Source organism: Macrotis lagotis, chromosome 1, assembly GCF_037893015.1.
Source record: "Macrotis lagotis isolate mMagLag1 chromosome 1, bilby.v1.9.chrom.fasta, whole genome shotgun sequence".
NCBI classification, from domain to species: Eukaryota; Metazoa; Chordata; class Mammalia; order Peramelemorphia; family Peramelidae; genus Macrotis; species Macrotis lagotis.
In genome coordinates this window covers 117008222-117034384 of record NC_133658.1, presented here as the reverse complement: position 1 = coordinate 117034384, position 26163 = coordinate 117008222, and positions in this window count along the sequence as shown.

The following is a 26163-nucleotide window of genomic DNA, read 5'->3' as shown; positions in this document are numbered from 1 at the left end:
ACACTTACACAAGGATAAAGGATTTGGATATGATAATGTTGTCTTTAAAGGATTCTGGTAATTTGGGCATTTTTCTCAATCTATCTTCTTCCCTTTCCCACCATCCTTCAATTACAAAACTGTACTCCAACTAGGTCAGTTTTTTTTTTTTTTTACTGCGGTAGATCCTGGAGATAGTTGAGCATAGGGGTGAGTGAAAGCTGGATGTTTTTTATCCTCAAGAAGAGAAGCTCTATTCCAGAGGAAGGAAGAAACCTGTGGAATTGGAATTGGGGGGGGGATAGGGAGGCAGGGGAGAGAGAAAGAGAAAGAGAGAGAGAGAGAGAGAGAGAGAGAGAGAGAGAGAGAGAGAGACAGAGAGACAGACAGAGAGAGACAGAGAGACAGAGAGAGAGAGTAAGAGAGAGAGTGGGAGAATAGAGGAGAGGGAGAGAGAGAGAGAGAGATGAGAGGAGAGAGAGAGAGAGAGAGAGAGAGAGAGAAATACATGAACAAACCCAGTGTCTGCAACCACTGACCAAAGGGAACCAGATCTGTCCCTGGCAGTTTAGGCCAGAACCTTTACCATAGGCCTGGGGGGAAGTTGGGGGTCGGTGGAGTGTGGCAATGCTCTTGGGCTAGAGTCCCACATGGTCACTTTCATCAGAACAGGAAAACGAAACAGGTCCCTCTTACCCCTCCCGAATGATTTATGGGAGGGTATGTATTTTGGGGATGTGATACTGCATTTTGTGTACCAGGACCAGGACATCTGTTTCCAGCAGGGCTGATTCTCTTATCGTGAATCCTTCCCCACTAGGGATTTTTTTTCCCCCTTTCTCTCAAATAGTCATACATTTTAACTCGGCTGCTTGTTAGCAAAATGGTGCCTTCTGGTGACAAGTATCTCCACCAGTGTGTGAGAGAGAGCCGAGTGGAGCCAATCAGGAGGAGCGCTCTCTGCTTCTGTCCCACCCTGCCCTTCAGATGGAGTCCAGCAGTGCGATAAACTGTAGGATTAGGGAGTGTGCCATCTGTCAGATGGCTTAGATGGGCTCCCTCTTAACAATTAAGTATTAGCAATTTATTTGATTAAATTTCGGTTATGTTAACTGTCCCTGTGTGTATTAGCATCTCTTACTGGGGAGTTTTTTCCTTCAAGAGAGGCCAGACACTGGCATACAAAACCCATGGACCAGGAGACAGTTTTCCTGTGGGCACTTAGAAGGTGGACAGGTGATAGAATTTAAGAACTGGAAGGGACCTTTGCCGGCATCTCAGGTCCACTCTCATATCTTGCAAAGGAGCTGGCGAAGTTTGGCCAAGATCACACAGCTAGTAAATGTCAGAACCAGGACTGGAACAAAGGTCTCTCTACTTGCAGCCCTTCTGTTTTTTTTTTTTTTTTCTATTAGAAAGTCCTCAGCCTTCTGACACCTCAGTCTTGGGTGATGGCCACGTCACTGGACTTGTCTGGTTCTTGCTTTCCTGCTGTGTACACTGAAGGGGTTGGATTAGCCAGCAGGCTTTGAGTTTCTCTTCCACATCTTCAGTTGGGATTCTGTGACTACCATTCTGTGAACATTTCTTTGTATCTTGTGAATGAAGGAGATATTAGGTTTGGGGCGAGTGTAGTGGTGAGCCATGGAAACTTCTAAATGTGCTTGGGAGCATGGGTTTGTGTGTGTGTGTGTGTGTGTGTGTGTGTGTGTGTGTGTGTGTGTGCGCGTCCTTTTTTTAGTGGGGAGCAGCTCACAACATCGGGACAAAGTTTCATTAAGAATTTTAATATGGAAAGAAACAAGCAATCAAGGATGGTCTAGTAAACTTTAAGCAGGCACACCTTGCCTTCTGTCTTCTCTACAAAGGCCCAAAACATTGACTCTTAGTGAAGCATTTTTTTTTTTTGGTCCTGTTTAAACCTACCATATTTAGTTTTCTCAAAGGAGTGTTCTGAGATTCTTGAAAGCCACGCCTTGACCAGTTTCAATTCTCCTTATGAATGATAATCCCTTTTCACCCCTAGGCCTTGTCCATACAGTTTGCATGGTCTCTGGGGGAATGCACCCTGCCCCATACCTACTGATCCTCCTACATGGGGATTATCCTGGCTAGCACATTATTCAAGCATGAGTATGAACAAGTCACTCTTCCTCCCCCCACCCCAACACACACACACACACACACACACACACACACACACACACACACACACACACACACCATTGTATATGGAATAATATTCATTGTATAAGTAAAATTAAAATGTATTAACCTTCCTTCCAGATGCCCCCTGATAGCAAGTTTAATTACTCTGGACATAATTAAATGAGTTTAGGAGATTAGAAATGTGAGGGGGTAGTGAAGAACGTAAATTTATAGGGGAAAACAAGGAAAATTTCATTTCAGAGTCCTTTGTTACATGGTGGCTGGAGCCATAGGGGCTGGGGGGATGAAGAGAGTAGTAAGATTGGGGGGGAGTAATGGTGAAATTAAGGTGAAGTATAGATTGGCCTTGAATTAGGAGAGGGGAACACTAGTTATATGAAGCAGTTTTCACTCTATTGAACAGTGAGGAAGTATTAAGAGTCAGGATATTAGTTGGGGGGATGAAGGCAATTTTCCTTGGTTTGGGCCAGATCCTCCTCCATTCACTCACACTTGTACCTGTCCCAGGTACCTATAATCTCAGCACTTTCCCTCTCCCACTCCAGTCACATTTCTGTTCTATGAAATTTGTCTTGCTTGGAGTTCTCCCATGAGGAGGTGGCTGGATCTTGTCCCTCTTGTAAGAAACTCCCTTTTTTTGGGACTCACAGCAAAGTCTAGGGATGTACTGTCACCAGCCACAGAATATGGAAAAACACAGTTGCTGCATTTTCTTTGTCCGGCCCCTGGGTCATATACCCTATCTCCAGGTTATCTCGACCTCATCCTTACCTTGATTTAGGGAACAGGGGTTATTTGGCAGCTTTCCAGGCTGTGCCAATAAATCCCCCTAATCCAACTGGCTAATCAGAAAGCAGGCCTTCTCTATTAAGGAGTTGATGTTCAAAACAAAACCAAACAAACCCGCACCAACCAGAAACTGGAAACAGAAGGAGTTAATACCTCTGAGAGAGGATATCCTCCATTCTGGAGTTTTCTTCTAAGAAAAAAAAAAGAGTTTAACAGCTGGAGGATGGCTCCCCCCTTATCCCCCCCCCCCCTTTTTTTGTTCTGAGCAAAGAAGGCAGTTGTGCTTCGCTAAATTTTTAGCGGGGCATTGGGGAAGGATATTCTTCCTTGTGGTTTAGAATTACTTTCTAAAAGTTGCAAACAGATTTCTACATCCCTTCTGAAGGTCCTCTCTTCCACAATCTGGCTGCTCAGAAGAGACTTGCTGAAGGTCCCCTCTTAAGCATACATTTATTTTTAATTTTTTTTTTTAACTTTTTGGAGGGGGTGTCCAGAATAAAAGCAAAGCAGCAGGACAATGAATGAATAACAAAAGTGAAATCAAAATAAGACCAGAGGAATTCAAATCACATACATTTGGGACTTGGGGGGGGGAGAGGTGGGGTGGGGGGCTGCCAAACTCCTATAATGGTGTTTAGAAATAAAAAGTCTGTGTTATGTCTAGTGGTCATAGTATTTTGTGTTACTCTGACCCCAGCATTGTAGCATTTCAATTCAAACTGGTGTGCGAACTTTTAGCTCTGGTCTGTGGAAGGGATTTTGTACCCAAGCCAAATCTACATTTCAGATTTGAAGCTGGGATAGAGAAGGGGGAGGAGGGTGGGGAAGGAAAGGGGGCAAGGGTCAGTGTTCACAGGTTTGAGATCATGCTCAACATCATATGACACCTTTGTCAAACAGTACTGTGTTAAAACACATACACTCTGTCTGGGTTTTGGTAGTTAAGGAACCTGACGCCCTCAACTCCAGACCTTCCTATATTGTCAAACCTCCCCAATTCTCAAACTTGCTCTTCATAAACTTTGAGAAATGAATGAGATTTGACCTATAAAGTATATTTATTATGTGGCAGCATGAGAAGCATTGGAAGCTCATGTTCTCTGTTTCTTCCCTGGTCAAGCTGGGCTTAGAAAATTCATCACTGTTGGCTTTTCCCATCCTTGGCTTTGTCTGGGGCCTTTGGGAGTGACCCAGAGGGGAACGGAGAGTTGATATTGTATTTCTGATTCTGTGTCTTGGATCTATTGCCCAGGATTGAGCTGTCCCCTGGAACGTCAAACGAGATTAATTAAACTTGGGCAGTCAGAAGCATTTGAAACGGCTTCAAGGAGTGGCCGAGTTATGACTTCTCCAATGCACATGGAGGACGCCTCTGGCTCCAGGGTTGTCTGCTGTCCCAGTCACTGGGGGAGGTGAAGAGGGGAAACCGTGGGGTGAAACCCTAGCCTTTCACCTCTGGAGACCAGGGTTCACATCTGGTTTTAGTCACTGAAGCTTGATGGTCTTAACCTAAGCCCTAGTGGACATCTGTCCACGTCACTGGCTGCCCTGGCTGAATAGAGACTGGGGATTAGAACAGGCTATTCAGAGCAATCTGATGGCTGGGTTTGGGATGGGTCACCCCCTGTGGGCCGTGCTTGTCTACACTGGGTCAGGTGGTGTCTCTTTGCTCCTCTTTTCAAGGAATGTTTTTTAAAGTGGCAAAAATGGATTCTTATAGTTGTTTTTCTTTTTAGAGCTGAAAGACATTTAAACACTAAATGTTAGAATACTATCAACCAAAAGGAGAGATAAGATGGGTTATCAACCAATAAGCTTAGATTTGCCATAACCTTTCATTCCCAGCCCTCCCCTACTTTTGCAAATATTATCCTACTTTTGAAAGATAGGAAATTCGGTCGAGGAGGAATCTTCCTTGATCTTTTAGGGGAAAAGATGCCCACTTCTTTCTTTTATTTAAGATTGGTACTACAATTGTTTCTGAAAGGTCTTGAGGTTTCTTGCAGACAAAAACACAGTGCAAGAGAAGACATTGAAGTGTAATAGATGCCCATTTGGAAAGTAGAAGGGGAGAAATCCAACCTCATAATCAAGACCCAGGCTCTCCACTCTTGAATTCCTTAGTGAACAAGTGTTCCCAGCCAAAGAGCAGACTTGCTTATTTTGGTGAACTACAAATTCCTGGCATGCTTCCACTCCTTGGCATATTGTGGCAAGATCATCAGGACTGAAACCAAGCTGTGTCCAGAGAGAGAGAGAGAGAGAGAGAGAGAGAGAGAGAGAGAGAGAGAGAGAGAGAGAGAGAGAGAGAGAGAGAGAGAGAGAGAGCAAGAGCAAAAATCCCAATGCCCTGCTTGAATCCATCTCCATTTTTAAAGCAGATCAAGACTGTTTTATCTTCTTAATGACCTGCTGGGATCATGAAGTAAGACAGCAGAAATGAATAGAATGAAACCAAACAATGGTACCCTACAGAAAAGCAGCTAATGACAGGGGTAGGTGACTTGGGCTGGGAGAGCTTGTGTCTTCTCCTGACAGAGGTTGGACTTCTAAAGCTGGCAGAAATCACCAGAGGAATGAGTTGGCAGTCTCAACATCTTGAGTAAGAAGACACCGTAGGTCAAAGATGTCAAGCCACAAATTTGTATCTACTGAAGGTCCCAAGTCCATTCCTCCTTGAATTTCCAATTCAAGTCCTTCTTATCACTGACCATGTATCTCTTCCTTCTGGTCTTTTTCTGAGACTTTGTGAAGATTTCAGGGGCATCTAAAATATAGTCTTGGTCTTGGCTTTCTTGCTAACAAGTTATATAGTCTTAGGCAGCTGGATGTAAACTCCTTGAGGGCAGAGGCTATTAAGCTTTTGTTTTGATATTCTTCCTTCCTTCTGCTTCCTTTGATCATAAGTGAGTTCTAGTGGATAGAAACTAAACCAAAGCCAAGTTGACCTTCTGGCCCATATTTATTTCCTTGGACCAGGTACTTAACTTCTATCTAACTTGTATTGGTAAAGGCAATTTCTTCATCTAAAAGTTCCTATAGCAATGAAATCACAAGTCCAGACCCATCCTTACCTAGGATGTACCTAGTACCTTTCATATAAGTTGTCATTTAACAAGGTTAGCCAAATGAAACTTCTTTAACCATCTGGTTTACTATCAGAAAAATGGGAATAACAACTGTTTTAACCCTATAGGATGGTTATGTGGATACATCAGTTTTTCTCCTGTATGATATTTATTACAATCTAACCACAACTTTTCATTTTTTGTGTTTCTTTTTAAAAATTTAAAAATTTATTTATGATTTTTGCGAGGCAGTAGGGTTGAGTGACCTGCCCAAGATCACACAGCTAGGTAATTATTAAGTGTCTGAGGTTGGATTTGAACTCAGGTCATCCTGACTCCCGGGCCAGTGCTCTATCCATTGCACCACCTAACTGCCCCCATTTTTTGCATTTCTTGTCCATATCCTCTGTAGGTTCTCCATAAAGGATCTTCTCAGTTCTCAGGAGGCCTTCCTTTAGGTCTTCTAACTTTACATGAGCATCTATGCTGTTTTCATCATATGACTGACTTACTCCCTTTTTTTAGTAATGGGTATTTCTTTGATGATTCCTTTTTAGTTTAGTTCCATTCTTATGAGCAAACCATCATTGATTAGAGGCTACAGTTTCCATATGTACATCATGTATGTCTCTATAAACCAGTAATTAGAATTCTTTGGAAATTTTGGTGTTCCATCATTTATAGGCCTCTAGCATCCCAGGAAGAATATGAATGTTAAAAAAAGATGAAGTTTGTTTCAGGGAGCAGTTGCGATCACTGAAAATGCTACATCATTTTTCCCCAAAGCAATTTAATTCTCTTTCTTCCTTCTTTTGAATTATAGTCCCAGTCATTATTCATTTTCAGTGTCTGTTTAAGATACATATGTTAAGGGGGTGGCTAGGTGGCACAGTAGATAGAGCACCGGCCCTGGAGTCAGGAGTACCTGAGTTCAAATGTGGCCTCAGAAACTTAATAATTATCTAGCTGTGTGGCCTTGGGCAAGTCACTTAACTCCCTTGCCTTGCAAAAACTAAAAAAAAAAGATACATATGTTAGTGAATTTATGATCTAATTGCAGGCCATAGTCTAGCACAAGGGTCTTTAATCTTTTTTTGAGTCAGTGATCTCTTTGGTAGCAATCTGCTGAAGACTATAGAACTTCTCAAAATAATGTTCTTAAATGAATAAATAAAATATATGGGATTGAAATACAGGGATCAAAATAAAAAAAAGTTCAAAGACTCCAGGGCAAGAATCCTCTAGTCTAGACAATGGGCATTGTCCATTTGGTTTTTCCTAGTGATAGAAAATGTTATTGAAGAAATAGAAATATTCCAGGATTTAATATAGTTACAATATATCTTAAGGAAATGGGGCATCTGGAAGATCTCATCATTTATAAAGATTCCTTCCTTTATTTGGACTCTGTGAAGGACATATTCCATGGCAGAAATGAATACCTCTTTGGTGAGTCTATTTAATTTGTGACTGATGTTGACAGAGGCACCTGGTAGCAAAGTGAATTGAGTATTGGATCTGAAGTCATGAAAACCTGAATTCAAATCTTACCCTAGGACTTAATGACTGAGTGGCCTGGGGCAAGTCACTTAATCTTTGTATGACTCAGTTTCCTCAACTGTGAAATGGAAACAATAGCAGCTCCTACCTCCCAGAGTTATGGTGAGGATTAAACTCAATGGCATTGATACATCACTTAGCATAATGTTATAGTAGGAGCTATATAAATGCTTAATTCTTTCTTCTCATTGAATAAAATTATCTCTGTGGTTCCATACAATGAGTCTTGTATAATAGTAACATGTTCATATGTTAGTATGTAGTATGTAATAGTTATGCACAGAAGTAACATATACACAGTATTATAGTAACATATACACAGAAAACACCTTATTAGAAGAGAACTTTTAAGGCTGCATTTCCTTCTTCTGAATCCCCCTCCCTCACCTCCACCAACAAGAAATAAAGGATAAAAGGACTTAAATTATTTATAAACATTTTGGAAAGCATCAATGGTTCTCCATACATATGGTAATGATGGGAATGTTATTGGACTATCACTGTATTGTTGCTGTAATTGTTATCATCCTGTGATGGCTTAGTCTAACCAAATGAGTCTTGGAGAAGGTAGAAACAACTTGATCTTTTTGGTAAGATTTAGATAGAATTGGAAAAACTTGCAGTGAGAGGGGAGGAAGAGATACATCACTTACTTTTCTTCTCAGGATACTTCTAATGAGTATTAGTAATATTCGCTGAAAACATTAGCCAAAAAAAAAAAAGAAGAAAATTTGGGTTATAGGAATGTGATTTTTTTAATTTTTTAAAATATAACTTATTGCTAGCCAATCAGTAGGATTTGGTCTAGAAACTTGGGAACTTAGTTTCTGTAGATATTTACATGGAAAATTTCCAAATTGATGGAAAGCAGGCTGCAAAATAAAAATGGAAAATTTAATCAAATCCAACATCAGGATTATGCCAATCACCAATAAAAACTAGTGACTACCTTCAAGGAGTTTACAGTTTATTGGGAGGAAAAAATATAAATGAGTAAATTGAATCAGGTTGTCCAACTGAGGTACCTCAAAAATTATACATAAAATATATGGGACCTTAGAGGTTATCTAGCCTAACTTTCCCTTTTATGGCAACCCTGATAGGTGGTCATCTCTCCTTAATTCCTCTGAACTTTACAAGTAAGCACAATCTTTTGGCTAGTTCTATTCCTCATGTTGAATAGAAATTAGCTTTCTGTATCTTCTGCCCATTAGCCCTAGTTTTGTTCTCTGGAGTTACAGATGACTTCTATTTCTATTTCTATAGAAAGCTCTTCCTTTTCCTTCTTTCTACTCTGATTGTGTAGTTTAATCCTCTCTCAAATACAGCTTATATAGATTTCATTCAAGATGGAGCATGCCCAATTAGACCTTGAATTCTGTTACTGTTTTTTTTTTAAAGAAACTCTTCTGCCTTGCAAAAGTTCTTCCAGTTAAAATAGAAGGGAGGTGTCTATGGCTTCTATTCATCTTCAGTCATCCAGAGCTGAACGAGGCAAGGCTCAAACAGACTGTAGAATACTAAGTCCCATTTTGGACTTAATGGACTCCATTCTCCTGAAAGGACTTTGAGAAAGACAGTATGTATGTCTTGGTCCTCACCAGTCAACTTGGATAGTTCTTATACTTCTCTGGGTCTCATTTTCCTTCTTTGGATTAAATGATTTTTAGTTTTTAAAAAATTTCTTTGAAATCTTTTTCATATTTAAAATTCTCATTTTTCAGCTGACTAGGTTAATACTTATGCCTGTTTCTTTTAGAACCCTGAAGTGTGTTAGTCTCTCTGTTTATCTATTGATCTATCTATGGATTTTAGGAACTTAGGACTTGGAGCTAGAAGGTACTAGAGAAATCATTTAGCCTAGAGGATCCACTGTCCTAACCAAATTAAAATGCTTAACAAAATAAATAAAATATGATAAAATAGATAACATTACATTTTGAACTAACTCAATAGGCAACAACAGCCCTGCAGGGATCTTACTATGGCTTCACAGGGATAGCTGGTCCTGTTTCTATCTGAGTTTGACACTACTAATTTGGACCACTGGCCTAACTATTTTTCTGTTGCTTAGATAAGGTAAGAGAAACCCAGAAAGTGGAGGTTAACTGCCCAAATTCATGAAGGTAGCGAATTTACAAAGTTGTGATTTTTGCTCCAAATTACTGTGGCTACTGTTCTGGGTTCTTCTCAATAATCTTTTTGCTAGCAACATGTCGAATACATTCAATGTATCATAGCACCCCAGACAACCAAAAAGCCTAACTCTTTAAGTTCCATTTTCTATGTCCAGATCAGGGGACTATTGCTGAGAGTAAATTCCTAGAGAGTAGGCCCACATATATGAATGGCTTGAAGACACACCTAGATTAGTTTACAAGACCATTTATTTTTTTAATGATGTTTATACAACCTCATTAATATAGAGGCTTCTCATTTGGAATTGGTGATCATTCCCATGTGGACCATGTGATTTAAATAGATTAAAAAATTGAAAAGTTAGTCATTAACATGAATGTTTTGGGGTTTATGATTTGTTACATGTGGAACTGTTGTGAATTTAATTTTTGTAGCTACATCTCATCTTATACAAGTTCTCATTTATATCTATATTTATAACCCCCAAATTTATGAAGTTTGAAAAGCTTATATTAAGTGAGATTGTTATCCCCCCATTATAATTCCTTTCTTCTTGTGTGACAGATGTTCAGTCAGGAGAATCTGGGTTCAGATCCCATTTCAGACACTTACCAATTATATAACCCTGGGCAAGAAACTTAAGTACCTATTTCATTTTTCACATCTGTAAAGTGAGATCATTAAATTGGATGGGAGAAAGCAGGGGATAAATATTTCTTTTTTTTTTTCCCCAGGCAAGTGGGGTTAAGTGGCTTGCCCAAGGCCACACAGCTAGGTAATTATTAAGTGTCTGAGACCGGATTTGAACCCAGGTACTCCTGACTCCCAAGGCCCGTGCTTTATCCACTATGCCACCTAGCTGCCCTGGGATAAATATTTTTAAACTATGCTAAATGCTTTGAAATTACTATCTCATTTGATTCTTACAAAGACCTTGAGAGGTAGGTGCCATTATACAGATGAGGAATTGAGATTAGGCAATTTTTCGGGTCACACAGTTTTAAGTGTCAGGTTATAGTCAAACTCAACTTCCCATCTCCAGGCACAGTTCTCTGTCTGCTGTATCACCTAATTGCCTCATGGTCTCTAAGGTCTTTTCCAATCTTAAATTTATGACTGCATTATAGTATGACCTCTTTCTATAGTGTCCCTCCCCTCTAAGACTTAACTGTGCTTTGACCTTCTTTGTGTCTGTTCACATTCATAGGAAATAATCTTAGATCATGTATTTACATCTTAAATCAAAAAAGTATTTATTAAGTGCCAACTATGTGGAGGCACCAAGAATGCAAAGAATCTCAAAGAACTTTCACTTAATTGGTATAAACAACCTGTAGACATATAAATAAAGAGTAATTTTGGGGGGGCACAGTAGTAGATGGGAGATCTGAAGAGGCCTCATGTATAAAGTAGTCCTTGAGAAGAAGTTTAATGGGACCTGATTACTCTGAGAGACAGAGGTGTGGAAGGAAGGCATCCCAGGCAGGGGAAACAGCTTGGGCAACTGCATGGAGAGGGGAGATGGAATGCCATAAACAACAGATCGACCAACTTGACTGAAAAATAATGTATTAAGGGGAGCAAAATATAAAAGGTTGATGTAAACAAGACTGATGTCAGATTGTGATGGGTTTCAAATGCCAGAGAAGTGTTTGCATTTAATTTTAGAGACAATAGGGAAACACTAGATCTTTCTGAACAGAGATGTGGTCACATAAACCTTTTGGAAACACCCTTTTGATAGCTGTTTGGAGCAAAGGTGTCAGACATAGCTGTTGGCCATCGGTGTGTCCTTAACTAGATTAAAATGTCATTGGGAAATATTTAACAGAATAAATGAAAATACAATAAAATGTAGATAATGTAAATATGTGTTTTTTTTAAGTGAATTTATGACCCATAGGGATCCTAATGTTTTGAGACCCTGTTTCTATTTGAGTTTGACATCACTGTTATAATAGAAGATGGAATGGAAAAGAGAAAGCATGTGTGTATGTGTGGCAATTAGGAACTATTGCAATAGCCTAAGTAAAAGGGGGTGATAAATATAAAAGAGAGAGAGAGAGAGAGAGAGAGAGAGAGAGAGAGAGAGAGAGAGAAAGTTTACTAAGTTCTCATCAATGATCAGATGAAGACCTAAATCGAGGTTCCTCTTGAATCCAATCATCTTTGACCTAGTCTCCAGTTCCCAGGACACATGATGATTTATCAGATGCTGGTGGGTTGAAAACTTCTATTAAGGGGTCACAAGCCCCATGATATGTGTGTTCCATGAGTCCTTCCCCCTCACTTCTCCCAAACAAAGCATTTTCTTTCCTGTGAGATAGGCTGTATAAGTTAATACCAATTCCCTTACGGACAGATAGATAATAAGATAGGTAAATAGATAAGTAGATAGATAAATAGAACATTTATTAAGCACTTATTTAGTAGGTAGCAGGCTCTGTACTAAGCTTTGGTAATACATATCAAAGCAGACAAGACAATGCTGGGTGTCTAGAATAATGTGGGTAAGCGGAGGAAAAGATACCAATTTTGGGGAAAGGTGAGGATACTGCAGGAAGTGGTACCAGCAGTCTGGTTCTCCACTAGATAAGGCAAAAAATCCACCATAAGGACTGAGGTAGCAGTGGTGGAGGCCAAGTTTCCAGAAGGGTAGAGATGATTGGAGAGGGAAGCTGAATGGTTAAAAACCCTGATCAACCTTATGTAGCTAGTAGACATCAGAGGCAGATGCTGATCTCCTGACTCTGTCTTTCCATCATAGATTAGATTTTTAACCTCCTTTTGTCTCTTTCTGTATTTCCACAGAATCTAGTATATTGCAGGTATTTAACAAATGCTTACTAACTGACTCCCTCTATCTCATTGCTTCCCAAATGTAAGCTCTGTGAGTCCAGGTACTGACTTTGTTTCCCTTCATATTGCCTTGTTCAGGGCTTGGCACAAGTCATCGACCTGACTTGATTTTTCAATTTTTTTTAATTGCAAAAGAAGTGTGGTTAATTCCTTGTCTCCTGGAAGATGTGGTTATTGGAGAAAACCTAGAAAAGATCTAAGATCTATTGCATGTACCATAGGCTGGCTACCACCACCTTTTCATTTTAGTGTGTGTGGACAGACTTGTCTCCCTGGTTGGGACAAGATAGAAGAATAATATGAAGTTTGTCACCCCCCCCCCCCACCTTGTTGTTTCTTTTTGGAAGCTGAGAAATGACCCTTTCTCTTTGAAGAAATAGGAAATGCTTAGGGCTCCAGAGCCATGCCTGAATCTTGAGAATTCTCTGCCCAGGGATATGGAGAGACGGGAGAGCATTGGATACGCTGCTTTTCTGGATGGTAGCCATGCTGGGGAGAAGTCATTTAGTTCTGTGATAAGAAAGAAGAGCAGGGAGGACAAAGGCAACTCCAGCTGCCTAGGGCCCCTGTACTTTTGCTTAATGTATGGTAAATCCTATCCTGCTGATTAAAGGACTGTGGGGTTAGGGTTTGGCTGTGAGTCGACCTGCCATAGACCTGCCCTCCTCCCCAGCCCCAGAGGAGGGATTACTCTCTGTGAGGTTAACTCAGGGAAGGGTATGCCAGGGGAGATGGGAATGGTTTTAAAACACACACACACACACACACACACACACACACACACACACACACACAGACCCAGAAAAAGAATGATTAAGCTGTTATACTCTGAATTGCATATCTTGGTGGAATAGGTTTAATTCTTTAAAGACTCAAAAGAGCCAAGGCTTGTGAAGAGATGATAAATAATAAATAGTAATTAAATTAAAGATGTACATACTGTACTACTCTTGAATTCCAGGAAGTTTGAAAATGGACTCACATATAATCATTGTAATTAAGATCCTCAGCTGAGGATCTTCGGTTGGCGCCGCACGAGATAGAAAGCTACAAGGGAGTTCACCCACAGACTGATCAGGAGCTGTCAGAGTTTGCCATCCCTTGACTGGACCACAGAAAGCAAGGGGGGGGGGGCAGCTGTTTCAGTGAGCAGTGGCTTATCTCTGGCTCTCTGTTGACTCGGCTGCAACTGCTTTATAATGACTGGAGGCAGGGGTAGGGGGAAGAAGAGGCTGACTCATACCAGGGTCCAAAGAAGACCAGCCTCAGGAAAGAGGCATCAAGGAGATCATTTCTTAGCCCTAGAGATTCAGATTATTATGTTTGTATCCAGAACTGTGCTAGATGGCATAGGAAGACCATGAATGTATAATGCATGTGCCCTCCAGTAGCTTAGGCTATTATGGTTGGGGAGATGTTGGCCAGATAGACAGAAAGCAGCATAACAGAAGGTTGAGTTGTACAGAAGCAGGGATTCAGAGATGGGGAGGGTCTTGTGTGTTAGAATCATTCCAGTAGTGAAAGGACTTGAACTGCAATTATGGTTATATTTGGATATATTATGGATAGCCAGAAGAGGCATGATAGAGGTAGATTGTTTAATTGTCTATCCTAAATACTGGGTGGGCAGTTAGATGGCATAGTGGATAGAGTATTGAGTTTTCATGTTCCTGAAGTCAAATCTGATCTCAGACACTTATTAGTTGTGTGACCCTGGATGAGTCACTTAACCTTGTTTGCCTCAATTTCCCTATTGGTAAAAATGAGTTGGAGAAGGAAATGACCTTTTCTTTTTGGCTAAGAGAGCCCTAAAATTGGATCATGAAGAGCTGGACATGATAGAAGTAATCAAACAACAGAAATCACTTGGGACTGTGAACTAGTTTGAAAAAGTGTGAGGGATGCATGGAGAAAGGGGGTGGCATATAACCTCTAAATTAAAGAAATGCCATTTCCTCTTTTGAAAAGCTCAATAAAACGCTGTATTATTCTGTTTTTTCTCAAGTCAGAGAGTAAAATGAGGTTTGAGGTGTCTGACTAAGCTAGCAGACCAGACCAACAACTCTAAAAAATCCAGAGTTTAAAATGTTTAGTCTGCTGATCCCCTCAGGTCCTGTTAAATTTAAGCACTTAAAGATCTGACTCAGTTATCCCTCTTTTGTGAGCAGTGGGAAGTCCTGTGAGCTTGACCCATGGAAAGTTCAGCTCTGAGACCCCCAAGTCAGTTTCCTTTGAAGTTCAAGGGAGCAGAATGCTGACCAGGATTATACCAAAAGATCTCAGGGAGTCTAAGCTAAGCCTGGGAACCCAGTGCAGGCTATAGGCCGAAATGCACCCCCTTTCTGCATTTTCCTGTCCATCTTTTTATACCTTTGAAGGAACCAGAAGTTACCAAAGGGTGTTGGTCTTCTGACTCATGATCCTTGTTCGCTTGAACTGAACAGAATGCTGTGGTCTCTCCATATTTAGAGGTGCCTCTGGGGTGAGTACATATAATTACCATGTCATTTTGTAATCTTTATCAGTAAGGTAAAGGAATAGATCAGAGGAGTCCCTGATCAATTTGAGCAGTTAGTCAATCAACTTGGTGAGAGTTCAGGGCATAGTTCTTTGTTCAGGGACATCCAACGGACACCTCCCCATGGAGTTGGGCAAGCCCCACAATACCTTTCAGACTGTATTTTCCTCCTGATAAGTTGACTGAGCCCTCTCCACACACTGAGAAAATAAGTTGGTTGAACTCTCTTGGGTTTACTTTCCATCTTTGGAAGACAGACTGGAGAGGAGTAGCATAGATATATACTCAGGAGGTGAGGGTGGCCATGTTCTGTTTCCTCCCCATCTCTAAGGAATAATTAATAGTGATTTGCAATAGAAGTACATGGAGAATGAATGTGTCTGCTCTGATGACCTGAGAAAGTTCTTTTATCTCAGGTTCCTGATTGCCTTCTGCTTTTTTACATTTTTTTTCCCCCTGAGCACAGTTCAGAGACTGGAAAATTTCTAGTAGCTTTCCCCAGTTGGGGATAGGGAAACAGTCAGGGCCACTGGACTTTTTGAAGAAGCACATGGCAGAGGCAGACATAACCCTCTCAATCTGCAACTGAAACTTTTCCAGTTTTAATTAGAACTCTCAGACTGAATCCTTTGAAGGGGATTTCCTGATGCAAACATTATCCTTCAAGAAGGAAGAAGATTCTCTACATAGTTCCTATGCATTGTACTACATAGAAAGGCCAAAATCAAGGAACTACTTAAAGTGTAGCAGCTTTGAAAGTGCATTTACCATCTGGAGGGAGTTTAAACTACAGAATGGTACCACAAGCTTTAGCGAGGGGTGGTAGGGTAGAGGGATGGTCTACAGAGGATACGGATCAGGGAATTCCCTGGTCAATTTGACAAGTTAGTCCTGTTAGTTCTTCTGTGGAGGAAAGAAATTTCACCAGAATGTCAGCCCCATGTTCAAGGGAAAACCGACAGACTTTTTGAGTGTTTGCTTCCTTCCTTCCCTCCTTCCCTCCTTCCTTCCCTCCCTCCCTCCCTTTCCTCTTTTCTTCCCTCTTTCCTTCCCTCCTCCTTGCCTCCTTCCTTCCTTCCCTTCCTTTCCCTCCCTTCCTTCCTCCCTTCCTTCTCTCCCTCCCTCCATTCCTTCCTTCTTTCCTTTCCTTCCCCCCCTTTCCCCCCTTCCTTCCTCCCTTCCTTCTTTTATCTCTAAAGAAAGGACAATTATATCTCACAAGATTAGGTGGAAAGTACTCTGTGAACTATAACAGTCTGTAGAAACATAAATTCATAAATTCTTATCATTAAATAAAAAGGTAGTATGTCATAATTACTGACCTTGGAGCAAGAAAGACCTGGGTTCAGGTGTTCCTCTGACACCTGCAAGACCGTATGACAGTTGGCCAATTCAGCTTTTCATTCCTCAATTGCTATGGTGAATGTTCTCATCTACCCTGGTGGAGGAAATTCTGCATCCCTGAATCATGAGGTCACGGGTCCTTAAATCATGCTTTTGTAAGATTTCAAGAGAAAAGTGGAGGATCTCTTTACTGGGAAAAAAAAACAATCTGGATACCTCAGTCTGAGAGAATACCATGAACCTCTCTGGTCTGGACCCCAGGGGGTGGGTATGAACATCAGAGGCTACACTTTCCATGAACTGCCCCTTTACATTCCAGGCCAGCACATCATCTGGCCCGATCAGTCACATCAGAATTCTGGATTCTCTTGAAGACAGCCATGAGGCCCTGGCCCCCAAGAGGAGCCAGAGCTGAGTCATAGAAAGAGGAGTGAGGAAGAGGGGTTGTGGGGCCTCAAGCCCATACCTTTGTATTTGGGGGGGGTTGAGGTAGGGAGAATGACGTTGGGCATCAGGAATTTTCAGAGTCATTGTGCACCCCAGTTGGCAGGCTGACCGGCAGCAGTAAGATGGTAGCTGGCTGATATATTCCAGCTGCCTTCTGTTTCTGGTGCACCCCATCCCACAGGTGACATTTAACCTCTCTGTGTTGCCTGCTTGTGGTTGGCTAAATTGGAGAGAGAGAGGAAAAGATGGGGAGGAATTTGACTTTGACCTTTTCTTCTTTCTCATTACCCCCATCTTCTCTTTGCCTTTCTTGCCCTAAAGTTGAGAAAAGAACACCAGAAAGATAAAAGATCCAAGACCCAATAATTTCCCCTCCTTCCCAAAATTATTAATTAAAAACCATTGAAAGCAATTCCTTTGTGGCATCCCCAGATATCAACACTGACATTTTCTTGGCCCATATGGCCTTCTTTGTGGAGGTATTTTGTGGTCCTCTCAAGTCTCCCTGCTATAGTCTAGCTTCCTGCATTTGTTAAGGAAAATTCTCTTTCCATTAAATAACATAGACTAATAGTGGCCTAAAGCTCAAATAAATGACCAAGGAGTGAGTTCAACATTCCCCTGGGTGATTCTAACCTATTCAAAAGATTTTTTTTGGGGAAAATTGCCTGTTTTTTCATGTTTTTGCTGGGGGGGGGGGGTTGTCATCTTATTTCTCTCTTTTTAGCTGAATACCCCGCCCCCTTCATTTATTCCCTCCTTGGATGAAGGGTATCAGTAGGGTTAATAAATCATGAAAGTCTGGAAATACGACGTTTCAAAAGCAGGAAGGGAGGTATAACATATCTTACCAGAGACTTTAGTGGGAACTAGGGTATTTAACAGATCCCTTCTCTCCCATGGCTCAGCTTCCTGCCAGACCCCTCCCTCCCTCCACCTCTGGGAAAAATACCACACAACGAATGCTGGGACAATTTGCTCATTGGGGAGGGTCGTCTGGGCAGGAGGAGAGTCTGAGCAGTCCCATCTTGGATGACATTTTGAGGATAGGTAGCCTGAAGGTCTGCAAACCTGCACAGGCCTGGATTTGCTTGGGCTCCTGTGCCTGAAGGAGAATGTGTTCACAGTCCTAAAAAAGCAGCTTCTGTAATTTGATTAAGAGGCAAAGCTGGGGGAGGGAATGGTGGAGGGAGAGGAGGATTTTTGGTTTTTAACCTTTTGTTGATAGCACTAAATGCTAAAGAAAATCAGCAGGAATGGATAGCTCCCCCCCCCCCCCCCCCCCCCCCCCCCCCCCGCTCCAAGCTATGCATTTCGGTTTTGCTGATGGGAATGAGTTATATGGATGGGAAGATCTGCTGGACCCCAAGAGAAGACTCCTAGACCAGTTAGAAATCATCTGTCTTTTATTCAGGAGCTGATTATCCACCTATAAGCCTTAATGAGTGGATATTTTGCCTCCACTAAAAATGATAATAATTATAATAATAACTAATATTTATATAGTACTTAAGGGTTTGCAAAGCACTTTACACAAGTCATCTCATTAGATTAAGTCACCAGAGGGCACAGACTATCTTACATTCCTTCTGTTCCCTCCTATAGTATCTCTCTAAATAATTCCACTAAAATAGATATTTATTTATTATAATTAAATAGATATTTATTAATTTTCTGCTATGTGCCAAGGACTTGCTAAGGATTAGAGATACAAATACAAGGAAATGAGACAGTCCCTAAGCTCTAGGGTCTTGCATTATTTTATAAAATCAATTTTTTAAAATTTTCCACATCTTCATTCTCTCCTTCCCAACTCTTGCCATCCCCCTGTGTACAACTGGGAAAGCAAGAAAAACAAAATTTCTATTACAAAGGTATGTTGTCCAGCAGAACAACTTCTCCATTGGCCATGTCCAAAAAAAGTCTCAATAAGTAATCTAAATCCATCACATCTCTTTGAGAAGGTGGGTACCATGTTTTATCTGAAATTGTAGTGGGTTATTGTGTTGATTAGAGTTCCAAAGACTTTCAAAACTGTTTTTCTTTATATTACTATTGTTGCATATCCTATTTTCCTCATTCTTTTTACTTCATTCTGCATCAGTTCATGCAAATCTTCCTAAGTTTTTTTCTGAAACCATCTCCTTTTATCATTTTTTGCAACATAATAGTATCCTATCACATTCATTTACCTTAACTTATTTGATCATTCCCTAATTGATGGACATCTCTACAGTTTCCAGTTCTTTGCTGCCACAAAAAGAACCTGTTGTAAACATTTTTGAGTACATAAGCCCTTTTCCTCTTTCTTTGATTTCTTTGAGGTATAGGCCTAGTGATGATTTTGCTGGATCAAAGAGTATGCAAAGTTTAATAGCTTTTTGGGCCAAATTCCAAATTGCTTTTCAAAGTGGAAAACACTTCACAGTTTACTAAAGTTCCTGTTTACCCACTGCCCTTCCAGTATTTGTCATTTTCCTTTTTTTGTTAGTTTTGTCAATCTAATGGGAGTGAGGTAGAACTTGAGAGTTGTTTTAATTTTCATTGTTCTATTAGTGATTTAGAGCATTTTTCATATGGTTTTTTAAAGTTTTTGTGTCTTTGTCTAAAAACTGCCTATTCATCTTCTGATCAATTGTTGATGAATTATTTTTTAAAAAAATAATAGTACTTATTTTTTCTAATTACATAAAAATAGTTTTCAACATTCATTTTAATAAGATTTTTGAATTCCAAATTTTTCTCCTTTCCTCCCCACTCCCCAAGACAACAAGAAATCTGATGTTATTCATGCTCAGTCATTTTAAACACATTTCCATATTAGTCATGTTGTCAAAGAAGGATCAGAACAAAAGACAAAAATCATGAGAAAGAAAAAACAAAAAGCAAATTAAAGAAGTGAAGTATGCTTTGATCTGTATTCAGACCCCATAATTCTTTTTCTGAATATGGAGAGCATTTTCCAGGTGATGACTTCTTAGGTCATAGCAACTCATGAAACAAAGAAAGTACAAAATAGATTGGTTAACTTCATCTACTTTTGCTGTGATAGTGACACAATGGCAAATTAAAAGGGTGGTAAGGAGAGTACAATTTTTTTTAGGTTTTTGCAAGGCAATGGGGTTAAGTGGCTTGCCCAAGACCACACAGCTAGGTAATTATTAAGTGTCTGAGGATGACTTTGAATTTAGGTACTCCTGACTCTCCATGTTCTATCCACTGTGCCACCTAGACGCCCTGAGAGTATAATTTTTATTAACATTAACTTGACTATTGGATCCTTGACCGATGACCAATAAGCATATATACTTCTGCAGAAATGGAATATATCAATCTTGGCACTGTTGCGATGAATAAAATGAGAACACAACTCTACACTGTCTTTTTTTCCTGGAATTCCTACACATAATTCATAGCCTTTGTGCCTATACTGAACAAAGGTGGAGAAAATCGCACCATTCTGACTGGGTCTACCACATAATCTCAATTAGGTCCTCACCACTGCTAGGTAATCCTACTACCCTCCCTCTTTTTTTAGTTCTATTGATATTTTATTTTATTTTTCCAATTATATGTTTTGAAAGTTTTTCAACATTCATCCACATGCATATTCATGTTACACAAATTTCTTCCACCCTCCCTTTCCACCCCACTTTCCTCAGTCTAGTTAACACTGTACATGTACATTTGTGTTAACATGTTTACATATTAGTCATTTTCTATTATGAGGAATTAAGACAAAGGGAAAAGAAAGAAAACCATGAAATAAGAGGGAATAATATAGTAGAAATTTTTAAAAGAACACAGTGTTCATTCAGATTCTGTAGTTTGAGGTTTTTTATTTGTTTTGCTTTGTTTTCTTCATTTGGATGTGTATGGCATTGTCCATAACAGGTCCCCTAGCTCTTTCAAACTACTGAGAGGAACTCTATCCATCATAGCTGATTAATTCACAATGTTATTTTTTTTGTTCATTTTTTTGTCTTTTGTTTCATTTTTTGGAAGACAGAGGGGTTAAGTGACTTGCCCGAAGTCACACAGCTAAGTAGTTATTAAGTGTCTGAGGTCAAATTTGAACTCAGGTCCTTCTGACTCCATGGTCAGTGCTCTATCCACCATCTAACTGCCCCTCACAATGTTATTGTTAATGTGTACAATGTTCTCTTGTTTCTGCTCCCTTAGCTCAGCATCAGTTCCTGTTATTTTTTTCATGCTTTATTATACCTCTTTTATCAGCTCACTAGCCACTTTCCACTCTTCTTAACCTTTTCATTTCTTCTTAAACTTCCCATTTCTCCCCTTCTCCCCACTCTCTCTCAACTGAGACCCTTATCTTGTATTTTCTAGAAAAAAAATTGAGGTTACTATGAACTCCCTTTTGTAATTGAATATACCCTAGGGTTCTGTTCTGGACTCTCTCATCTCTTCTCCCTCTATCCTACCTCATTTGGTGATCTCTACTTCCCATTGATTTAATTACCATCTATTTGCTTATGATTCTCAGATCTACCTGTCCTGCTCCAATCTCTTTGCTAACCTCTAGTCTTGCATTTCCAATCGCCTTTCAGACATCTTGAATTGGAAATCTGGTAGAATCTTAAAGCTATTGGGGTGGCTAGGTGGCGCAGTGAGTAAAGCACTCCCCCTGGAGTCAGGAGTACCTGAGTTCAAATTTGGCCCCAGACACTTAATAATTACCTAGCTGTGTGGCCTTGGGCAAGCCACGTAACCCCATTGCGTAGCAAAAAACTTAAAAAAAAAAGAATCTTAAACCTATGTCCAAAACAAAAGTCATTATCTTCCCCTTAGAGCTGCACTCCCCCATTTCCCTATTACTGTTGAGGGCAATACCATCCTCTCAGTCCTTCAGGCTTGAAATCTAGGAAACATCTTGGATTCCCCATTCTTTCTCACCTCCCCATATCCAAGCTACATTTCTCAAATATGTCCTATTCTTTCCCCTGACACCACCACTACATTTATTAAGGATATACTTTTACATATATTATATACTATTATATATATATATATATATATTTATAATTGTATTATTAAGGATGTGATAGCCCTGGGGAGATTAAAAAAAGGCAAAAACAGTCCTCGAGGAACTCATATTCAAATGGAAGAAGCAACATTTATGTAAGTATTTATCTCTATGAGTAGACAGATTATATATGGAAAGTGATCTCAGAGAGGAAGGTACTAGTAGCTGGGGCACTGGCAAAAGGTCTCTTGTAGAAGGTAGGATTTCAGCTGTGACTTAGGCAATGACTAGGCAGTGAAACTAAGAGACAGAGGTAAGGAAGCTCAGCCAGTACATGGGTTGTTCAAGGGACAACAAATAGGTTACTGTAGTGGACCACCGAGTCCATAGGGGGCTGTAAAGTTTAGGAAAGTGCCAGGTAGAAAGGGCCCAGGTTGGGAAGATTTCTAAGTACCCAAGGATGATAATTAAACTCATGAACTGATGAGGTCACTAAATGTCTTACCAAAATCTTAGCAAGGTCTAGAATACCAAAATCTTGTGCAAGGAAAACATGAAACTTAGTAATAAAGCAAACTAACTTTATTGAGGGGACATACTCACAATATGAATTCAGGGAAAATATTGGAAACTGCTAAGTTCCACTGAACCTCTTGGTAGAATTGGGTTCTGATAAGCACTGAAGAAAGTGGGGCAAAAATCTTTCTCCCCAAGCAATAAACAGATGAATTTTTATTGGATTCTTATCTGGGTCTAGCAGGGCCAAAAGGGAGCAAGGATTCTGGACCTGGAAACTGTGTGTGGACTTGTGCTAATGAGGGGAAGAAAGAACACTGAGAAACTGCAGACTAGTTTATATTCAAATTATCCACCAGTGGAAAGCAGATTTAGGCCATTAGTAGGTAACTATTTCCCTTAAACTGAATAGAGGAAAAAGAGGGGAAAAAAGGGCCAAGATAGAATTATGGAGATCCAAAGTTAATGCACATTACATGGATAAAGAAGGACACTGAAAAGTGGTCAGCCAGGGAGAGAGAGAGAGAGAGAGAGAGAGAGAGAGAGAGAGAGAGAGAGAGAGAGAGAGAGAGAGAGGCAAAGAGAAAGAGAGTGCAGTGTCATGAAAACTACATAGTATCTAAAATGAGTGTGCTCAATTGTCAAATGATTGAGATGGGGCAGATAGAATAAGGACTGGAAAAGGTCATTAGATCTGGCAAAGGAGAAATCATTGGTAACTTTAGAGAAAGCAGTTTCAGTTGAATGATAAAATTGGAATCCAGATTGCCAAGGATTTAGAAAATGAAAGAAGGAAAAGTAGAAAAGTGTAGACGACTCTCATAAAGAACTTACCTGAGAAAGGAAGGAGAGATATGGGATGATAGCCAGCAAGAATGTAGAATCAAATGATGATTTTTTTCTTAAGTGAAGGAAGGCATGGATATGTTTGTAGACAGCAGAAAAAGTGCTGATAGATATTGAAGATAAGGGAATGGGGAAGAAAGAAGGCATAATCTTTTGGAAGAAGTTTATATATAGAACAAGGTTAAAATTCAACTAAGTAAAAACATTCCAAGGGTTTTTATGGATGAACCCTGAAGGATAACAAATAGATGAAAAATGGGACAAATTTGTAAAGATTTCTAAAGCAAATATTTCTATCAATAGCAAAGAACCCTTCCCATTTGGATCTTAATCTCAAAGTATTCAGTGGGTTGCAAGAAGAAGTATAAATGGCACACGCATACATATATCCTTACTCACACATACACACACACACACACACACACATACACACACACAAAGTTGATAATAGCATCTGAACTAGATCAGATAGAGATAGTCTAAATTGGAGGTGACATAATTTTTAAGCCATTGTAGGATCAATTCTTAAAGCATCAGAAAGAAGAGCAGGATTTTTAGGGAAAAAATTCTCAGCTCAGACTAATTTTGAAACAAGACAAATAAGAAAATATAACTAAATACTGATACATGGATCTACTTTCCCAGCTTTACACATTTTTAATAATGATAATCCACATATATATTGAGGGCATGCTTAAGAGGAAGACCTTTAAAAATTGTATTCATTAGAAGAATGCAATATTTTATATTCACATAGTTGACTGAAGGGTACAGAAAAGTTAAAACCGCATCCACAGTGCCTATTAATGAATGAATACAATAAACATTCAAGTTATTAGAGCAAAATGTTATCTTAACAAACTTTCTCTTACAATGTCTTTTTTATGCATGTGTCAAAATTATGTAAGATTCCTTAAAAGAAGTAACAACAGAAGCAACTTTGTTGAGCCATCTGATGACTTGTATCAAACAAGATATGAAACAGGATGTGTTTGCTAAAAGTGTTAGCAATATGTATGGAAATGTCTAGTGTGGAGACCAAATGAGAGAGGATTCCCTAGAGATGGTGATAGCTTCCTGATGCTTCTGTCTGTGTATGATATAGTGTATACTGATTTCATAGAGCCCTGGGACATCATAGGACTTCCTAGATGATATTCATAATCTCTCAAATAAATTCAGCCTAACTATCCAAAAAGGAAAAACCAAATGGATGAAGAATGCTTTTTGTTCATTTTGTATCACAAATTATGCAGTTTAATGGTCAGTATATTTGTCTTGGCCAGACATTTACATCGGCCAGACTCAGAATTAAACAGTCATAAGAGAATAGCTTGGATTGCCTAGGGGAAATTATGCAGAGCTTTTAATGGCCTTCACTTCTCCCTGAAACAAAGTCCTACCTTTCTAAGAATAATACTTTTCTGGGTAAGTTGTGAGATGTGGAATGCAAACATTTTTTGAAAAATTAAAGTTTTTTGAAAACAATATTTAATGTCTCTTTTAAACAATACTGGCTTAATAACTTTACATTTAAATGAATTTCAAAGCATAAAGTGTCATTTATTTTCAGATTTTTGAACAAAGTCTACATATGAACCTTTGTTCAATTACTTTCTCATTTAATGGTAGTGTGCAATCCATCAAACTCATTCTTTTTCTCTTTATATAATTTTATAAGTTTTTCCCCTAATTCTCTTAATAATCTATATATTTGTGTATTTTAATCACTATATATATATATATACATACCATATTTTCATGTTCAATTACAACAATAGAATTAATCACTCCCTTATTATTGGACATTTTGGTTGCTTCAAGTTACAAGTACAAATGATGTTGCTATTGAAAATACTTGAACATTTTTATTGTTTTTGATGGTATTGTCAGTATGACTGACAGGAATTTTGGGTCAAAGAGCACAGTTATTGGTAACTTTTACTATATCACTATATAGTATTATGCCTCATAAATATTCTACAAGTTTTCAATATCACTAGGGTTTTCTTTTTTTGCTTTTAATTATTCTTGCCAATATAATGGATCAAACCTCAAAGTTATTTTGTGGTTCACATCTCTTTATTAGTGAGGATTAATTTTAAGTGATTATTAATAATTTGCTGTTTCTCTTTTTAAAATTATCTTCACATCCTTGATTATTTATCCTGTGTGGACTGAATTTTAAAAAATAATTTGTTATAATGATGATATAAAGTTTTTGTTAATCATATTTTCTGTAATTCTTTTTTCCAATTTGTTGTTTTTCTTTTTCTTTTAATTATGGCATTTTCAGTTGTATTGAAGTTTTCATTTTATTATTTATGTTATCATAATCTAAAACATCATCTTGACCCAGACATTTTTCTCAGTTGTTGAACTGAAAGAAATGCATCTCTTTGCACAATTGTTGCAAACATTTCATTCCATTTTCTTCCATCTCTTTAAGATCTGGTTTTCTAAGTTTAAATCTCTTATCCAGGTAGAATTCATGGGGGGACATATATTTTTAGATGTGGGTCCAATTTCCTTCTCCACTAAATTTTGACAAGAATTTTTATCAAGTATACTTGTTAAATAATCAACCATTTCCCCACTTTTTATTTTCTAAGGGTTGTCAAATACTATTCCTTTATATAAATCAGGTTGAAAGTCTATTTCTAATATTACATTCAATTAAGTCATTACTGTTTTTTTTGCCAGAACCAGACAGCTTTGATAATAATGAATTTCTAATGTTTTAAATTCTAAGTGTGCAAGATCCTCTTCCTTAACCTTTTTTTAAAAAGTATGTTACTTCTTGGATTTTTTCTCCATAAAATTTAATTGTTATTTGTTAAATTCTTTAAAGAAGTTTCTTATATTTTGATGGGTATTACTTTGGGGATAATTATCATTTTTACCAGATTATCCTGACTCAAATATGAATACTGAATATGAACATG